The sequence below is a fragment of the Panthera onca genome, chromosome D2, assembly GCF_046562875.1.
Source record: "Panthera onca isolate mPanOnc1 chromosome D2, mPanOnc1 haplotype 2, whole genome shotgun sequence".
NCBI classification, from domain to species: domain Eukaryota; kingdom Metazoa; phylum Chordata; class Mammalia; order Carnivora; family Felidae; genus Panthera; species Panthera onca.
This window is the reverse complement of record NC_138349.1, coordinates 25,974,099-25,994,734: the sequence shown is the minus strand read 5'-3', so window position 1 is coordinate 25,994,734 and position 20,636 is coordinate 25,974,099. Positions and strand designations below refer to the sequence as shown.

At 51.4% G+C, this 20,636-nt stretch overlaps 1 protein-coding gene across 5 annotated transcripts in view; it reads right to left on the bottom strand.

Moving 5' to 3' along the window:
• Positions 1 to 20,636, bottom strand: part of SH3PXD2A (SH3 and PX domains 2A) — a 243,018-nt gene that overhangs the window by 122,721 nt on the left and 99,661 nt on the right. The gene's annotated exons all lie outside the window — the stretch shown is intronic.

The following is a 20,636-nucleotide window of genomic DNA, read 5'->3' as shown; positions in this document are numbered from 1 at the left end:
CAGGACCTCTGGGGCCCAGGAGCAGCCCCAGAGGCTGCCATCTTGGCCAAATCACCTTGTCTGGGTCTAATGGCAGAATCGATGCCCTGACATGGGTGTGGCTCCCAAGTGACCTCACAAATAAATACAAAGGACGGCCCAACCCACACGCCATGTTTGGTTTTCAGGCCCATCCCTCCTTGAGAAATCAGCATTCCTTCCTGCCAGTCAGGCAGGAATTCCTATTCTTAGTTTAGGTGGGTGGCTATTTCCAGGGCGGGCACAGGCCAATGCCAAGGGAGCACGGCTGCCCCAGCCTGACTTTTCTCCAGCCTCTCTGTACACACAGCCTCCAACAGTGCAGGCCACTGTGCAGATGGGCTGGTACACCCCTCTGCAGGTATGGGCAAGGCTTACAGGAAAGGCCAGCCCCTCAGACTTTCCCAGCAGGCTCTTCTGAGCTTGCTGAATTCAATTTTAACAACCAGATCAATGTATAGTCCTTTTCAGCCGGTTCAATTCAGAGTTTGATCTCCTTGGTCTGACTTTCAAGTCCTGACACAGTTAACATTTCTATGCCCCATGGCCATCGATGTTGAGTCAATGCCCCTTTCATTGTTTTTAAAGTTTATTTATTTTGAGACACACACAGAGAGAGAGAGAGAGAGAGAAGACAGCATGAGCTGAGGAGGGACAGAGAGGGAGGGACAGAGAGAATCCAAGCAGGCTACACTGTCAGCATGAAGCCCGATGTGGGGCTTGAACTCACGAACCATGAGATCATGACCTGAGCTGAAACCAAGAGTCTGACGCTTAACCGACTGAGCCACGCAGGCACCCCCAATGTCCCCTTTTTAGAAGGCCTTCCTTGATTAGCTGAGCTAGGAGCAACTTCCTCTTTCCAGAACATCCACATACTTTGTCCATTCCTAAGTTACTCACCTCATTCTGCTGTGTGTTACAGATATGTGTGAGCCCCCTTCCATGAGGGGCCTGACACATCCTAGGACACACACAACCCAGCCCATAGCTGTAACAAACATCTGTTGTTCAAGTCTGCCCAGTTTCCCTCTGGAGAGCCTCCCTCCTCCATTCCCAGTCCCTGGGGTTTTCTAGCCACACCCCCTGGCAACAAGAGTAGGCCCAGCCTACTGGGCTGTGACCCAGCCCAGCCAACCAGAATCACAGTGATTGGCTCAGAGATGGGCAGGGGACCCCATCTGGGCCAATGAGGGTCAGCCCTGAGACTTCTGCTGGAGGCTTTTTTTCTCCCACAGTTGCTAAGCTGGCAGGATGAAAGCCTGAAGCTTCTAGTGGCCATATTTATTACTGTCCGAGAAGGAAACCTACTGAGAGAAAGGATCTGTGCCTGGAACGAAATAGGGGCTCAGTAAATGCTTCCCGAATGGTTCAAAAGCAGAGCAAAGAGATGAACAGCAGATTCCTTTGACATCATTTGAAAGCTGGATATAGCTGTTTGGAACCCAAGGTCTACCTGGTACTTTTCACATGTATGAAGCAATAAAATAATTTTTTAAACTAATTGGAGATGGAGTTTTACGCTTGCGTTCAAGGAGTTCTAATTAAGATAATTGCCATTTCATGTGAACAGATACACAGACTGCATGTCAAACCACTTGAGTTTCTTCTATCCAGGCCCCAGGGAAGCATGAAGCATTGCCTTGGTTTAAGTTGTTTCCTCGGTGGCACCCAGAGATGAGGCATGTAAGTGGTTTATTTGGGAGCAGATCCCAGAAGATAGCAGGAGGGGAGTGAAAGGGAAGACAGGGAAGGGAAGGAAGTATTGTCGGGCCAGGTCACCCCTATGGTCTGTTGGGGATAATATGGACTACACCTCAGAGGTATCCCAACTGAGGGTGAGGGGTATTTGTCACCAGCTTCCTGCTTGTGAACATCTGAGAGTGCCAGGACATCTCTGGCACTTCCCGCCGAGTACGCTCCTGTGGCTACAGCAAAGCTCCCAGTCCTTCCCATAAGCAGCCTCCGGAGACAGAGGTGAAGGGCAGTGGACCTCGGAAGGCTAGAGCCTGAGTTCCTGGCCACCAGAAGTACTGGTCACCAGCCCTGCTCCAGTCGGACCGGGGAGCATCTAACTCATCTTATCACGTGTGACTTGCTTCCCATTTGGGCCCCTCATCCCCCCACATCAGATGTGACCACCTCCTTCCTCCCCTTGGCACCCACACCCCACTCAGCACGAGGCTTTGCGTACAGCAGGCGCCCCATAGGTACTTGCTGGCCCATTCACTTCCCTCTCCTGGACTGTCCCTCAAGCTCTCTTTCCTCCCTTCCTCTCCGAAGCCAGGCAGACAGGCCATCTCCCCGTCAGAGGGACGATGCTGTGCAGACTGGACAATGTCATCAAGATAAATCGGCTTTGCCACGTGTTCCTTTTGAAAGGAGATAAAACATGATTTATCAAGACACTGGAGACGGCTTCTTTTCCTTGGAGGAAGATGTCACAGATCTGGTATTCCTGGCCTCTGTGCCTCCTACCCTTTTTTGGTTGCCTGTCGCTTTATTGCCTGCGTGCCGCGGGAGCATATGCACACAGCCATGGGGACGACATGTGCAAATAAACGCATAGCGTGAGGAGGCCTGCTCTCGGGACTGACAAAACGACAGGACTCCCTGGGTCAAGGTTTCTGAGCCTTCTACCTGAGCCTCATACGTCAAGAGCTGGAGATCGCGCAGTCCCAGTGACGCCAGTGGTCAAATGGTAGCTTGCAGGAACCTGGAGGACTCGTCTATGCAGCACAGGAAACCAAAGGAGAGACCACAGTAGGGACCCGGGCCCACAGACCTGGCTCTGCCACATGCTCCTTTGAAAGGAGATGAAACATGACTTATCCATCCTCCAAAAATAGCACTCCTGCCCTTTCTCATCCTGGCAAGGGACAGAAAGGAAAGGGAAAAGATGGCAGACAAAATCCCTCCGTCTCCAAACAGGCCCCTCTCAAGGCTGGCCAAACCCCTGAGATACACGGATACATAAGATACGCAGATCACGTAAGATCACCTGCAGAGATCACCTGATCCAGCTGCAGACAGAACCGCCGAAAAGCAAACAGTTGAGGAACAGTTAAGGCCTCCACATGGTGCAGAAGCCCGGCAGAGGGGGGATGAGGTGGGGAGATAGGTGGGCTCCCACTCACATGAGTACAGGACCCCCACCTCGCCCCTCATGCCCACTCCCTGCAAACGAGGCCACCGTGCCTCTGGGACCCTTCACAAAGATTGTGGGTCTGTTGCTCAGGTGCAGAGTCAGAGGAGAGTTTCTGTACAAGCCATTTCCCGGCTGATTTTTTGGAATCCCAACAGGGCTTCTCTCCTTCCCGCTGAAATCCTGACAGGAGCAACGTTTTCTTTTCTTGGGGCTTTGGCACAAGCGGCAGAGGGTAGGAGGGGGAAAGAGGGAGGGAAGATCTGGAAGGGATTCTATGGTCTTGACTTCTCTGTTAGGAATCCAAACCGCACTCGGAAAGCCAAACCGGTGACTGTATTAAAAGGGAGAGAGAAAAAAAGGAGGAGGAAAATCCCCATTAAGGAAGCAGAGACCACAGGGCATTGAAGGCCTCTTGTAAATGTAATTCAGCCCGTTTATAACTCCTGCCAGAGTCTTCAAAGCCATGCAGATGCTGCCCCAGAAATATGATAAGCATCGTAAGGAAGATTACACACAGGGCATAAAATAGACCTCGGGACATAACTCACTCCTGAAAGTGGAGAAGAAAGTTGTTGAGCCTGACAGGGTCCAAGCACATAAGTGTAGGTCCCTGTTGCTGCTGCTGCTCTGGGCTGGGCTGAGGAGGTGGGACCAGCAGAAGGAGCAGGGGCCTTAGCAGGAGTCCTGGGTTCAAGTTCTGCCTGGGCCACAGGCTGGCTGCATGACCCTGAAGCAGGTTCCTCTGGATTCTCATCTGGAGACCAAAGGGCTGTGGCTCCATGGCTGCTCCCTCTAGAAGTCCTAAGATTTGCACAGCGGGCATGGTGGAATTGAGAGGGGCAGAGGAGGGGCGAGACAAGCGGTAATAGTAGCCAAGTGCTTACTACGTGCTGAGCACAGGCTAAGAGCTTTTCATTGGGTTCTCACTTAATCCCCACAATGACTTTGAAGCAAGTAATTTTATTAGCCCTACCTTGCACAGGGGATGGTGGCTCAGAGAGGACTGTCCAAAGTCACACAGCCACTAAGTGGCTAAGTTGAGATTTCAGCCTGGGATTTTACAGCTCATATAGTAAGAGGGAGACAGAAGGCAATGAATCCAGAGAGGTCTTTGGGGTCCAATCAAGTGAGGCCTTGAGAGCCATGGTGAGGACTTAGGATTTTACTCTGCGTGTGATGGGAGCATTACTAACATTTCCTCCATGCTAGGTGCTCTGCTATGGTCTAGGGATCAGCCGCCTTGGGGGATGACTGAGAACTACGTAAGCCATAACCACGGACGGTGGGACACGCCATGGTACTCCACATACAAGCGGTCCTCCCAAGGTCTCTGCCTACCAGATACAAATGACCCAGTGAATGAACCAGCAAAGTGGGAAGGAGCGGGAACCAGTGTCTCGTGGACTTTGGAAAGAAAGAGCTCCCTGAAACAGCAAACCTCCCTGTCCTTCCTATCCCCCCACCCCTGCTCTGGTTGGGCGGGTATCCGCCACAAGTCAGTGGGCATCACCCGAGGGAGATCAATCTTTGCCCCAATCCCCCGTGTCGCCTGACCTTCTCATCGGCAGTGTCCACTCTGAGCCAGGACACACAGCTGGGGCCTTGACTCAGGAAGGTCCCCATGCTTGGGTGGCAGAGGAATTTCTTCCTCCCGCCCAGGACACTATGCATGTGATGAGGCATCTCAGTGGTACTTGATGGGTCTTAGTAATTGGCACTTGCTTCTGCAGAATGAACTGTTTCAAGAAGTTGAGAGATGAGGACGTGGCTCAGCCATGAAGAGTCTGGCAATTTCCATGAACCAGGTATGTGTTCCTACAGATGGGCAAGCACCCATTGTATGGGGGGTGATTTGAGAGCGTAGGCTCCAGAAGTAATAGGAAAGGACTAGTCTCAGGGCCTCTTTTGGTCTGTCCAAACTGATGTAATCTTGGCAGCCTCTCCTCGTCAAGATTCACAGGGTGTATGTGAGCACGTATACTTCCTCAAACGACCCCCTCTTCCTTGCTTTTTCTGCCACCTGGAGTGCCACCCATCCCTCCATCACCATCTTGATGCTCCAGGTGCTAAGACCGCAGTGAACAAGACAGACAGGGTCCTGCTCTCAAGGTGTTTACATTTAGATTGGGGACAGGATGTGCATGGACGGGACACAGTATACAATTTTCATATCTAGTAAGTAGTTTGGTTACACATATGTGTCTCCTCCCATCTCTAAAAAAGAATAAAAAGGGTAATGGGAAGGGGCCTGCCTAGGGGGCAGGAGAATTCAGCTAGTGGTCAGGGAAGTTCGGTGGAGACTTTGAGGAGAGGGAGCCAGTCATGTAAGGTTCTGGGGCAAGAGTGCTCAGCCAGAGGCAACTACAGAGCAAAGTTGAAAGACAGAAGAGAGGCCGTGTAGCTGTGTTGTAAGCCACAGAAAGGAGTCTGGTGTTCTTTGGCCTCCTCTATGAAGACTTCCTTGAATGTCTGTCTTGCCCTCCTTGGTCAGCCTCTAGGACCCTCTGGCAGTCACCCCACTCTTGCCCCTGATCTCTGCTGTCCTGGAGAATTTGTCAGGGAGTCACCATCCCAGGGCCCCCTCTCACCTTCCCTAGGGGTTCCCAGATACATAGGCCACCCTGGCCTCCCAGGGTGCAGATGCTCTCAACCCTCTCCCTTCCGGGCCATCCAGAGAACCTGGACCATCACAGGGGACTGGCCTTAGAAACAGGAGAGGCCACAGCAGGCCCAGAGGCCCCAGAGCGCAGGGTGCAGAGGCCTCATTCTCCATGAACAACGCTCCCACCCGTCTAATTGGATCTAAGGACAAAGAGGGAAGGGGTGCATTAGTCTCCCAGGGCGGCTGTAACAAATTATCATAGTTGGTGGCTTAAAACAACAGAATATATTCTCCCCCAGGTCTGAGGCCAGAGGTCTGAAAGTGCCAGCAAGGCTATGTTCCCCCTAAGGCTTTAGGGGACAATCCACACTTGGCTCTTCCAGCTTTTGGGGGCTCCAGGCATTCTTTGGCTTGTGGCCACCTCACTCTGGTCTCTGCCTCTGTCTTCACACGGCCTCCCCTCCTCCATCTGTGTCTCAAACCTGCCTGTGCCTTTCTTCAATAAGGACACCTGCCTTTGGGTTCATGCACACCCTAAAGTCAGGATGATCTCATCTCCAGATCCTCAACTTGACATCTGCAAAGACCCTTTTTCCAAGTGAAGTCATACTCACAGGTTGGGGGTTAGGATGTGGACATAGGGGCCGCTCTTCAACCCGCTACAGGGGGTTATGGCAACGTCTACAGAGTTGTCCTGACTCATTACAGTCTTGTATCCCTAAACGGGCCACAGTCACCCTGAGGGCAGGGATAACTTTCTATACTCCCTCTGTCCCTGGCAATCCCTGGCACTGAGCGAGTGCCATGCATGTGGGTGTTGTCTGATACCCTCAGGAAGGTCAGAGGATTGTCTGGAGAGAGTGGGTAGAGAGTCTCTGGAGCTGTCAGCTGGCAGGCAAGCTCTGTGGGTCAGAGAGCCGACTGAGTGGAAAGGGGGTCCTCTCTGGCTCTGCTGGCTGATGCGGCACCCAAGAGAGCCTCTTCTTTGCCAAACCAATTCGGGGAGAGAAGATGAAAAGGTTATTGGAGGAATCCCCACCCCTGCAAAAAGTGACATGTATGTACGCTCATGGGGTGTGCTATGGTCTGAATGTTTGAGCCCTTCAAAATTCATGTTGAAATCCTAATGCCCAATGTGATGATATTGGACATGGGGCCTTTGGGGAGTGAGATGGTATTGGAGGAAGAGCCCTCACAAATGGGATTAGTTCTTTTATAAAAGACACCCCCACAGACTCCCTGTGGTCTCCATCATGTGAGGACGCAGTGAGAAATCTGCAACCAGACCCCCACCCGAACACCCTGGTCTCAGACTTCCAGCTTCCAGAAGTGTCGGAAATAAGTTTCTGTGGTTTATCAGCCACCCAGTCTGTGTGTTGTTTGTTACAGCAGCCAGACCAGACTAAGCCAGAGTGATAAGACGCAGGCAATGCCTGTAGGGAAGAAAAGGAATAATTAGCTTCCACCCCACAGCTCTGGCTTAGAGTCTCGCATGGCAGGCATCTGTGGCTTTGTCTGCGAGCGTCTGTACTGCAGTGTCCTGAGCTTCTTCTGAGGAACAATCCCTCCTTCATTCTCAGGCTGTGTGAGTTCAGTGGGGCTCACTTCACCCCAAACACCTGGAGTTACCAATCTGTATAGTCCAGCCATGGGCGTGTGACCCAAACTGGTCCAAGGAGAATCGGCCTGGGACTTTTGCTGGAACTACCAGAAAGAGAAGTACTTTTTCCTCAGGAGCTGCTAACTCACACACTGTGAACCCCAAGTTGCTAGGAAGTATCTTTGCAAATCGCCACCACCATTTGGGACAGCTTGTCTGGGAATGAAATTGCCAAAGAAAGCAAAGCTGAGAGCTAGAGAGATACACGATTTGGTCACCTACATCCAGCCATGCCTGAAACCACTACCCTTGAAGTTTTCAATTACATGAGCCAATAAATTTCCCCATTTTTCTTACACCAGATTGAGATGGATCTAGTCCTTGTCACCAAGAGGTTCCTGATAGTACATCTGGCCCTGCCATTTACTGTTGTGTGATATGGGACAAGTCCCAACCTATTTGAATCTCAGTTTCCTCAAAATGCAAAATGGGCACAGTAATGCCTAACTCAGAAGATTATTGGGAGGAGTCTATGAAGTGATGTACAAAATCGTTTAACACGGAGCCCAGCCCATCACAAACGTCGAGCAAATGGGATCTCGTATGAGCTGACAATCCAAGGTCACGTAGGTGGGGTAGCATGGGGGTGGGCGTACAGCCTGGTCCCGCCCACCTCCTCACTGGCTGCTTGGGATCTGAGCAGTATAGTGTTTCCCTGGCACCCTCTGCCACTTATCTTCCCCACCCGAGGCCAGACACTAGCTCCCTTCAGCCTGTAGCAACCTTTCCTGATTCAAACCCCCGCCCCCTAAAAACACTGTGTCTCCCACGCAGCTCCCATTTCTCTCCTTCGGGACGCTCTTCCATTAGTCCAATGCAGAGAGCAGAGAGCAGAGAGCAGAGAACAGAACACACAACAGAGGCAGCGATTACTTACTTGACCCGGCCACCTGGGGGCGCTAGGATGACTCCCACAGGCGAGCCTCCCACACGGCACTCTCCGCCCCCTCTCCCACAGGCTCAGGGAAACACTCTTGAAAAAACCCGGTGGGCTTTCGCCACAGATGGAAACCTTAACTCCTCTTGCAGCCACAGCATGCTTACAGTAAGAACCATCACATCCAGGAGAGAAAAATGATTTTCCAAATTCTGATTTGGAGGTTCCCATTCCCCAGTACAGAGCCAGTCTTAAAGGAACAGAATCTTTTATTCCCCCATCCTCAATGGGGCCCCATGGGATTTATGGGTGTCTGCTAGAAAGAAAACACCTAGTCCTGGCACATCAGAAGTTTTAATACATCTTTACTGAATCAAACAGAATTGAAGGCTTTTCAAGCAGCCTTACAGAGCTATGACCAGAACGATTTTTTCTTTCCTTTAAAAAAAATTTTTTTTAATTAATTAATTTTTTTGAGAGAGATTGAGAGTGAGAACAGGGGAGGGGCAGAGAGAGAGGGAAAGAGAGAATCCCAAGCAGGCTCTGCACTGTCAGCACAAAGCCTGGTATGGAGCTCGAATTCACAAACTGTGGGATCATGACCTGAGCCGAAATCAAGAGGCGAATGCTTAACCAACTGAGTCATCCAAGAGTGCTCCTACTTGCCTGGGTGGTATGTGTCACAGAGAAGGGGGCACTGACACATTCATTGTTTTAGTGGCATTTACTTTTATTTTCTCCAGACTTACTTAAAAATATATGCTTTATGATTTGATTCAAGTTGCAGCAAATTGAAGGGCACAGTGAGTCTCGACCCCTGGAACGAAGTCCCTTTTCTGTGAAGTGTGAATACACTTGTATGAATTGTTGTCAACAAGGGTAAATGCTTACCTACAGCATTAGCTTTGGGAAGAGCCGTGTTCACAGAAACAAACCCTCTGAATTTGTCAGCTTGTTCTCCCTTGTTTGGAGAATGCCCAGGGTTGGTCTTCGGCCCTGATATAGACTGGAGATACCTCATTAGCTATACGTTCTCACTTTGGAGAGAACGTATAGTGAGCTATACGTTCTCACCACACGCTGCCAGACAAGGGCAGCTCAGGTCTTATGAATCACCTAGAAGGTAGCCGGCATCTAGGGATTCCCAGTAGATATCAAATTAGGGAAGGATGTTGGCCACGAGAGCACCATGGGTTGGCAGGAAATATAGGCTGGCCCAGCCCAACCCTGGGAGGTAGATAGAGCATTGTAGTTGACCTCAGACATGCCAGATAGCTCCAGGGAAGGGAGAGGATTTGGGATTAACTATAACAGTGCTTAAAGTGGCCACACTTGAGGACAATTGCCACTTGGATGCCACTGGGGTTCCTTAAGGCAAAGACTGTGGTCTCATTCAGAGCTCAGCTTGGACACGGCTGAGCACAGCCTAGAAAGTGCTTGGTAGACCGGTGTAATATGTATACTAATGGTGGGCCAGGTGGCAAAGGCAAAAGGCACTGACCTTCTCAGCCACAGTCATACTGGTCTGATTTCACCTTCCAGCTGTGTTTTCCTATTCTTGGTCCAGTGAGAAGGTTAAAAAAAAAAAATCAAAATCTAGGACCATTCATCTGCCAGCAGTAGGATCAGAGGGTGGGTCGCCTTTTGAACCTGTGTCCTGGGGACATTAACAGGCCCCGGCATCAGCCTTCTCATCTGCCATGTGGGATTACAGGGCTGAGACACCAAGTGGAAGCAGCACGCGGGACAAGCACAGCACACAGAGCGGGGCACGCAGGAAGGGTCCAACACAAAGTGCCTGTTGTTACAGAGAAGGGAAAGGCCAGATCACTCCATGTCTGGCTAACAGCCCATGAATCGTACGGTGACCTTTCGTCTGTCTGACTCCCAGTCCATTTTCCACCCAGTAGCCCAAATAACATTCTCAAAATGAAACCTTGCTTAAACCTTTCAGTGACTTCCCAGCGTGTGGAGAATAAAATCTAAACTCCTTTCCATGGCCCGAGAGGCCCCGCAGGGTCTGGCTCATGCCTCCTTCTGCAATCAGGTCTCATCATGCCAGCCATGCTGGGCATCAGTTAATGCCACAGACATGCCCAGGTCTCTCCCACCACGGGGCCTGTGTGCATACGTCCCCTCTCCCAGGACACAGTCCCCACGGCCCTTTGCACAGATATCGCCTTCCATACTTCAGATGAACGCATGGGGAGGCCTCGGCAGTACTGGGTCTCTCTGCCTCTCTCCCAGCCCTCCACTGTCTCCTCCCTAGAATTCACTGCGATGTGTAACGGTCTCACCTCTTTGTATGATGTCTCATTTACTATTGTATCCTCAGGGCCCAGCACAAGGACTGGCACACAGTAGCCCCCAGTTGACATTTGCTGAATGGATGTGTGTGTGTGTGTGTGTGTGTGTGTGTTGATGCCCTCTCGCTCTAGACTGTCTCTCTTATTTACACAGTCACATACACACAGACACACACCCCTGAGGGGACTAGCACATGTAGCTCACCCTGCCCATGCTGGGGGCCACAGGCGGGATGGGCTCGCCCTCCAGGACCCAGACAGAGTGGGGCCAGAGAGTGTGGTTAACTCAGAGCCCAGCATCAGGGCCAAGCTGTCCCCACCGTGTGGATGTGGGTGTGGAGGGCGTGGTGGGCCGTGGCTCAGCACCCTCCCTGTGAGAGCCAGAGAATAAAAGGCCCTATTCAGCCCCAGCAGCCCCAGCTCCTCCCTGCCAGGGGAGGCTGCCCTCAGGAAAGGGGACGGTGGGACGCTGGGCAGAGCTTTCTGGCAGCCTCTCCCTGTGGCCTGGCCCACAGCAGGGGCCAGTGGTGGGGGGCAGCCCAGGGGTACTGGGCCTCCAAGGCACAGTGACACAACAGAAAGGCCCAGCCAGCCCAGAAGGCTGTGGACAGGCAGGGGCAGCCCTGGTCCCAAGGGTGATGCTGAAAGACACAGTTTACTTCTGATGGTCTGTAGCAGAGGAAAATCCCCAGGATGTAGAGGCCCATTGGAAAACAGCCGCACAACCACAGGCCTGGCCGTGCCAGCCAGAGGGAAGTTTGCCTGGCTCCCTCTGGGTGGACACAGTCCCCCAAAGACTGCCTTTCTTGAGCTTTGGCTCTGTTGGCAGAACTGAGCCCAGTCAACTCTCTTCAGCACCCTCCCACCCACACAGTTGCTGTGGTTCCCCGCCCTCCGGCGAGGGTAGTGAGGGTCATAAAAGTAATAGGTAACATTCACCAAGTATTTGGTGTGAGATAAACACTGTGCTATGTATTTTATATTTATTCTTTTATTTGATCTGATGACAATCTATGACCTAGGTACTGGGTACTGTTGCCATTCCCATTTTATGGATGGGTGAACTGATTTTTGGAAAAGCGACCTGAGTTACCTGCCCAAGGTCACAAAATGAGTAAGCGGCAGAGCTGAAATTTAATGTGCCATGGCCTCTTTCTTTAGGCCGTCTGGAAGCGCCTAGGCTCTTAATGAGTTTGCTCTATTCCTTCTTTTCTCTGTACCTTTTCTCTGTGTATCCTCTTGGTCTGCCTTCCCCAAGAGCTGCGTCTTTTTTTATTTATTAAAAAAATTTTTTTTAATGTTTATTTATTCTTGAGACAGAGACAGAGCATGAACAGGGGAGGGGCAGAGAGAGAGGGAGACACAGAATCTGAAACAGGCTCCAGACTCTGAGCTGTCAGCACAGAGCCCCACGCGGGGCTCAAGCCCACGAACTGTGAGATCATGACCTGAGCTAAGTCGGACGCTTAACTGACTGAGCCACCCAGGCGTTCCCCTAAGAGCTACGTCTTAACCCCAGCCCAACCCCATGAGCACGGTCACCCAGCACCACTTACGCACTCACCGACAATCCAGCCTTCCTGAATGTAGGTGCTGTGCTGGGGGCCGGGGTGTGATGAGGCACCACGCAGACACAGTCCCTGCTTCTCAGGGGATGCAGTCTGTGTGGGCATTGCGTTGCAGTGTCATCTGTTACAACGGGGATACACAGGAGGCAGGACAGGCCTGAAACGCGGTGGGAATGAGCCAGGGCAAGGGAAGGGGAAAGAATGTTCCAGAAGGAGGGAAGAGCCTGAGCAAAGGTCCAGAGATAACAGGATCCAGCTAAAGTAAAGTGAATGCGTTGGGAGGTTGCGGGTGCAGGTTACGAGTGGTACTAGAAGAGACCGAATGGGTGACTGGAGTTTGATCACATGGACCACACAGAGCGAAGCAGAGCCATTCAAGTTGTACTGTTTGAGAAACACCGGCGCTCCTGCACCGTCAAGGCCAAGGACCACAGTGTCTACCTGGGGGAGTGGGGGGAACACAGGCACCATCAGCCCATTCTAAAGCACTTCTCCCTCAAACCTTAACGCTGAGGGTCGGGGACGGCACGGCAGGGGACGGGCGGCACACTTGGGCCTAGTCGCTGGTGGGACACTCACAGCACAAGCTCAAGCCCGTGTTCTCACCAGTGTGGACAGCTACCACAGTCCAAATGGATCCTGGGGTTAAAACCAGGAGATCAGGTCACCATGTCCAGACCCCTTACTCTCTGGGGTCAAGGCTGAGCTCAGGGAGGGCCATGGCTTGCCCAACTTCACACAGTGAGTTAGCAGCCAGGCTGGGACTCGGCAGGGCAGCTGGTCCAGCGGCCCGGTTCTGGGGTGGATTGTGTAGCTCTTGCACCGACAGGTTATGTTCCCCTGGGCCCCGTACTCAGCTGTCTTTCCTACTTCTAATTTCTACCCCAATCCTAACCCCACAACAAGAGCTGCCACCATTGACACAATTTCAGAGGAGCCTGTGGTAGTCGGCCTCCAACGTGGCCCCTGGTGACGCATACCTCAGGGTCACTTACTTCACATGGTCCCCTCTCACACTGTATAGGGCTGATCTGTGAAGCAGCAGGACCCTGGGTGTCCTCCCCGTGGACAGGGTGACTTCCATGACTAGGTTATAAAGGACATCACAGCCCCCTTCTTGTCTTGCTCTGAGATCATTCATATTGCAGGAAGCTGGCCACCATGTTGTAAGGACACTCAAGCATCTTATGGAGAGGTCCATATGGCAAGGACCTGAGGCCTCCTGCCGGCAGCCAGCACCAGTCTGCCGGTCAAGGGAGTGAGCTGTCTTGCCCAGTGAGTCCCCGGTCACGCTTTGTGCTGACATCTGGACCGTCACTTCCCAAGAGATGTGGTATGAAAACTGTGCAGTTAAGCCGTTCCTGAATTCCTGACCTACAGAAACTCTGAGATAAGAAATGTTGGCTATTGTTTTAAGCTGCTAAATTGGGGGCGGGAGGATGTAATTTGTTCCACAGCATGAGGTCACTGACCCAGGCCCAGCACTGCTCATGAGAGAGCCCCTGGGTTACCTGAATCAGACATATTTGGAGCATTCAGGCTGCTTTCCGAGAGGAGGGAGCTTTGTTTTTTCTCTTATGTTTACGGCACGCACATAGCAAAAGGCTACACCATCGTTGGTCTGTGTAAGAGCTAGCTTTGCTAGCAAAGAACTTCGCCGGCACTAAGCAAAATGCGGGTGTCATGCTAAAAAGGGTATGGGGGATGAGGCTACGCAGAGAGGCTGGTGCTACTGTAGAGCAATGCATCAGAGCGAGCAGTTCTCTACCTGCCAAGATGCACGAGCTCCAGGCATTTCTCCCAGGCAAACAAAATGCAGCGTGTACAAGGCAGAAATAATGGATGAGGACAAGGAGGGAGTGTACCTAGCTCCTGCCAGACTGCCACACCAGCAGGTAAGAATAAAAACCCCACTTACATTTTAAAGCATCCTGGGCTTAGAAAGAACTGACACACAATCTTATTACATTACCCTTGTTGACTCAAGATAGGCAGTTCTGGTCCCATTCAGTCATTCACTTGACAAATTTGTTAAGCAGCTACTACTGTGTACCAGGTAACAGTTTCTTTCTTTCTTTCCTTCCTTCCTTCCTTCCTTCCTTTCTTATTATTACCATTATTTTTTAATGTTTATTCATTTTTTGAGAGAGACAGAGTGTGAATGGGGGAGGGGCAGAGAGAGAGGGAGACACAGAATCCGAAGCAGGCTCCAGGCTCTGAGCTGTCAGCACAGAGCCAGACGCGGGGCTTGAACTCACAAACCACAAGATCATGACCTGAACTGAAGTCGGATGTTTAACCGACTGAGCCATTCAGGTGCCCCTATTTCTTTATTTAATAAACATTTACATATGTTTACTATGTGTTAGGCACTGGTGTAAACCCTTTGAAAATATTAACTCACTCCTTACAATAGTTCAACAAAGCAGATACCATTATCCTGCTGATTTAACAAGGAGATTGAAGTATACAGGTTAAGTCACTTGCCCAAGGCCAAACAGCTAGAGGCGGCAATACAGGGATTGGCACTAGACTCCACCCTCCTAACCAAGATAAAATCAGGCGCAGTTCCTGTTCTTCCAAACTCCAGTTTTGAAAATCCCCATGATCACAGAGGAAGAAAGCCCAGAGATACGTTCTGAATTTCCCCAGGTCACACAGTACTGAGACTAAAAGCTAGGGTCCGATTCCAGGTGGCTTTACTTTGCTCCACTACATGTATCTGCTCACAAAGCAGGTTTAGGAGAAGATGGGTGTGAGGGCAGTGAACAAGGAAGGCGTTTCTAGAGCCCAGAAAGAGACAGGGTTTCTCTAGGACCCACTGGCAAGTCTGGAGTATCCCGAGAGACCCCAAAGCTAATGAACAAAGCTCACTCACTGTCCAGGCCGTCATGATTTGTGACTGTCCGCTGTCTGCCGGTATTCATGTCTCCAGATATTTTGGGGGCAGTGTTATTTATAGACCATGTTTCTATTTATATTTTCATTGAATTCCTGCTAACCCTAGCTAGATTCTCCCCACCCCCACCAAAACCTAGAGAGAGAAGGATAAAAACTCATTCTCACCAAGTAAGTCAGGGGTTCAAAGGTGAAGGTCAAAGTCTTGGCTGTGTGTGCAGTCTTTCAGCAGGAGCCCTTTGCAGGGAAGCATTCAAGACAAGGGGGCTTTCTGCGCTTTCCAAAGGAAACGGGGGGTGGGGGGAAGGGCACAAAGCTGGCCTTATACAGAGGAAGCCATATTCTGTCAATGCAGTGGGATGTGAGGTGGGCCTACGAGACCTCTGTTTCCCTAAATGTTTTCTCTTTTGTATGATGTTTCATCATTGGACATTTATCCCTTTGGTCTTAAAAGCTATTAGATTGCAAAATATTGGGACTATGAGAAAACCCAGACAGTATCAAGTCCAATCCTAGTATTTCCCAGATGCAGAAACTCAGGCTCAGAAAGGTCTAGGACTTGTTCTTATGCCCCCATGAGAACATATCTGAATGAATACACTGCAATCTACTACAATGCACAGGAGACCATCCTAATTTTGGAGGAAGAGCTGTCAGGAACAGCAAAGTAGGCTCAGAATTCCTCTCACACCAAGTTTTAGGAATGAGCAAGTAAAACCATGTGATGTTTCCTAAGGTTCTATTTGGTGCCCCAAATGAAAACTCTCTGGTTTAGGGCCACAGAGAGAAACAAAGGTAAAGTAGGATTTCTTTCTTCCTCAATTTTAGTTCCTTGTTGAACCGTGGTTTACTAAACTGTGATGACTGTTGCTGCATGGTTACTTTATGGGGGTATGTGTTTACAAAACCTGCAATTATTCCCTTCTGGTAACTATGCCTGCAATTCCAGATTTGGCCACTAGGTGGCCGGCTAAACTTGGGTAGGTTAAGTGAAAAGTAGCCGAAAATAATCTAATCTAGGCAAGACCTTTACTGTAGGAATGTGACACTTTATTAAGTGCCCAAAAAAGGACAAAGCTGATCAATGTCTAATTGATAAAACCATACAAAACTTGAAATATAGTTTAAAGAAATGCAAACACTCTACTATAGGTAGTATTCCCACATTTAATATAGCAAACCTCCAGGCAGTACATCTTTGGTCAAGCTCACTCTGCAGCAAGCACAGCCAGGACATAGAGAATAGTGAGTGGTCAAGAGCTTGGAAGTGGAAGGACCTGGGTTTGAATCCCAGCCCTGCATCTTACTAGTTGAGTGGCCATGGGCAAGTCATATACCCCTTCCAGCCCATGACTCTTCATATGTAAAGCGAGTAGCTGTCATTAAATGAGGCAATATAAGCACAGAAACACTTTGCACGATATCTGGCACAAGTATGTAGTTAAATGGTAGCTATAATGCTCAGGGAGGAATCTTTCCTTTATAACCAACTGTTTAATTTGCTAAACGTTCCAAGCGGCACACCATTTCTCAGGAAGCTGTTTGCAACTTTTCCCCTATAGCCAATTCCACAAAAAGTGATCTCTGGGCCACCTGCTAGTAAGAGAGAACAGCTTTGCCAGCCACATAGGCCTTACTAGCCATCTTCACCAATTACCAACTATTAAAGCTGCAAATTCATTTTTCAGATCAGAAAGAAGCAGCTGGGAGTACAAACCTTGCCAAGCAGAGAAGGCACCAAGTTAACAGTTACTCATTCATCTCAGTCCTCCTCCTTTGGCTCCCTTATTGTGGAGCTTAGGTTTGCAATAATCGTTTTATAGAGAAGAGCAAAACATTCTCCTTTTAAAAACCAGGGCCTGTTTGTCTGTTTGTTTTTGTCTTAACCCTTTTGCCAGAGACTTCTTCAGAGAGACCCAAGCACTTTTCCTGCTCCTAACCCTGCAGTATAACTGGACAGACAGACTTTAGACATACTTGTGCCGTGCCATCTTCAAAACCACAAGGGATTCACAGGACAGTCTCGCCCACTCCCAATCCAGACAGACTTCTGAAATAAAAACCTTAGCATCTTCTTGGCCCCAAACTTCACCCTGTCTTGGAAGAGAGGGGACTTACAGAGTCCTGACATAGAGCTGATGAGGGAGTGTGGCTGGGGCCAAGTGTCCTGCAAGTTAGACTGGTGGTGGGGGACAGAGGCTTACGCCCCCATCCCACAGGGTGCCAGAAACGGGTGGGGAACTCAGGTCTGCATAGCTCTTACCAAGTTACCTGTGTGAAGCTTGGGTCAGAAATTAATTCACCGAAGCAGGTTCAGTGGTTTGTATTACACGGATGGACTAAACACAGCCATACACCAGGGAAGTCCTGAGGACAGAGTCAGCCTATGGAAGGGCTTCACTGGACCTGAAAACAGTGCTTCTCAAACTTTCCTGTGCATGCCAGCACACAGCAGACTGTGATTTGGTGTGTCTGGGGTGGGGCTAAGACTCTGCATTTCTAACAAGCTCTCAGGTGATGTTCGTGCTATTCAACTGTGAACCAAATTCTGAGCGGCAGACCTTGAAACGCACAAGACTGCGTGCACAACCTCACTCCTGGAAAGGCTCCAAAAGACAGCTCACCCTTTTTTGTCAAGCTCCATTCACCAAATCATCACCACGTATTAAGTGCTTACTGTGTGCTTAACAGGTAACATTTCATTCAATGCTCTCAACAGCCCCGGGGGAATCTCATAGATGAGGATTCTGAGGAGGTGCAGAGATGCTGAGTAAAGCTGGCTCAGGGTCAGGCAGCTCCTGGGAGGCTGAGCAGGGATCTGACTCAGGTTCATCTAGCTCTGAGGCCTCCAGTGCTGAAAGGTGACGCCTACCTGCCTCCACCGTGAAAAAAGCAGTTTCAAGTTCAGACAACCAGTGCCACGTAGAAAGCCCCGGTGTGAGTTGTGAATCTCGATCTGTCTGAACCCAAGGCCAGGTTCAGGTCTGTCAGAACCACCATGCTGCTCTAGGGCTGGCCGAGCTGCGGAGTCACACGCCTTCTTTTGGCAACGCAGCTTTGGAAATTTTCCCTGAGATGTGCCCCGATTCATTCTCGCTAAGGTGAAATCTGGCCCTTCTGCTCTGGCCCAGGGAGAAGCAGACGTGTCGTCCCTCTCCCTCAGACCCTGCCCCTGACAGGTAGAGGAGACCTAGAGCTGCCAGACAAGCCCCACCCACCCCATGCACTTCCTTCTCTGCCTTGTGAAGGTGCGTTCAGGGGAACAGACTCCACCTTCAGGCCATGCCAGTCCCTCTGGCCCACTGTGGTCTGGAGGCCAGGCGGCCTGGGATCTGGGGGCCCCTCAGTGGACATCAGTCCTTGGAACAGTGCAGGTGAAGGAGAGGAGGTGTTTTCAGGGCCCAGAGCTACTGTACTGCTCGAAGCCAGGCCGCCTCTGGATGAATGGTGTGTCAGTTCATAAGCGCCTGGGGAGGCTCCAAGGGTCAGCTCAGTTCCTGCCAGGGGAGAGCTCTGGCTTGAGGCTCCATCCCTGGGCCGGGGTCCAGTTGGGGTGACCTTGGCGAACGGTGGAAGGGTCAGGCCAGGGACACTGTGGAGATCTGCCACCAGCGCCCCTCACCTCTGAAGGAGGGGCCTTGAGCTCCCTGTCAATGGGCCTCAGTGTTCTGCCTCCTCCACTACCACCCACTGACCCCCCTCGCACTCCCCACTGAATCCAAGACCCAGAAAACAGAGTGTCTAGTGCCCAGAGGCTCCTGGGAGGGAGGCTGGTGGCAGGCACTCCCCACCACAAAACATCCTTCACATGCGCCGGAGGCTTCAGCTATCTCAGAATGGAGGGAGGACATCATCCCCTTTCACTCCCAGGGGCGAAGTCCAAGGCGGGGATGTGGGGAGGGTGCTGGGAAGCCCCGGTTGGCCGTCTTGGCCAGGGTTGCCCTCAGCAGAACCATGCGCATCATCATTCTCTACTTCCCCCCTCACCCCCGGCCCTCAGCAAGGCCTCTCGGATGTTCCTCTAAAATAGGTCTCAGACTGACTTCTCTCCACAGCATCGTCCAGCCTAGGCCCCTCAGCTTAAAACCTTTCAGACACTTCCCACCACACGTGACAAATCCTCACCCCTCAGCGCAGCCCGTGACAACGGCACAGCCTGGGCCTGTGTGGCAGCCACACTGAAAAGTTCACGCGGCCTCGTTGGTCAGGCTTCTCACGGCACCACCAGGGGCCCAGAACCTTCTTCCTTCTCCCGCCTCAGTTGCCCTCCTGTTCTCACCTCTGTCACACCTGGGCTCAGGGAACTGGCCCCTCGGTCATCCAGACGTGAGTATGTGTTTACTGACAGTGCCCCCCCCCCCCCACCCAGGGCACAGCAGTCCTCTCTAAGCACAGAGTGAGGGCATCTGACCATCATAAAAGAATACTTAGGCATCAACTAAGGAGATGATTTATTTTCACAGGGAAAGATCAGGAATGTCGCAGCCACCTGAAATCACCAGCATCTGGTGATTCCGCCAACACGCAAGGCGATCCCCGGTTGCTCTGGTTTAACTTCCTCAATCCTGTGCCTCACTGACTGGCAAGAGAGGCACCCGAACCCAGCGTGTGGACTCCCGGGTCTGGGCACATCTTACTGCACGTGAAATTAAATGGACCGACAGGCCCGTGGAAAGACACACATTTCTACTTAGATCAGAGGCCTCCTGAGGGAGGTGCCAGTCCATTCAGGGCTGAGGGTGTGGGTGGGTATTCAGCAGGTTGATTCCCTTCTGGAGTTATCTCTGGACGAGGAAGACAAGTTGTAACGAAGCGGCCTGACCCTTTCCCTGGTCTCGAAGTGTGGGGATGACACAGGGGAACAGCTGAGGGACCTGATCCATGTGTACCTTTGAAAGCCATCTTCCAGTGGTGGCCTGCTCTGCAAAGCCCCTTATTCCTGGTGAGAGCTGGCAGCCCTAGAGCTGAGAGCCTGTGAAGCTGGTGGCCCTGCCGTGGGATCACGGTGAAGGGGCCAGGGCTGCTCAGGCCCCTCCCCGCCTTTCATCCCAGATCAGCCAGCCGGGTTGTCAGCTCCTCAGAAACCAGCTCCTTATGACCTCAAGTTACCATGGGCAAGAAGCAGCAAGAGGTGCCACCGGGGTTGAGATGCGATGCGTAGGGCTGAATCAGCACAGGGAGGGAGGGTAGGCGGGGCGGGGGGGGGGGGGTGTGGTGTAGAGCAGAGGCAACCCCACAGCTGTGTCCTGCTGCAAAGCCGTCTGGAGGAATGGCAGGTGCACAGCACCAGAACTTCTCCCTTTGAGCCACACAGCACTTGCTCTGCACTAACTGCTCGGAACGTCACGCCAAAGCATCGTTAACCCATTTGACAGATGAGGAAACTGACTCGGGAGGCCGTGTGCCTGGGCCAGGGTCGCACAGTTTATGCAAGCTTATGGAGCTGTCTCTTTCCTGGGTAGCTCTGCCATGAGAGACACGCTTTGGAGCTTCTGGTTTCCACAGCTCCTGTCTGCCCAGCTCTCTGTGGTGACTCCGTTCCCCCACATCCCCCACATC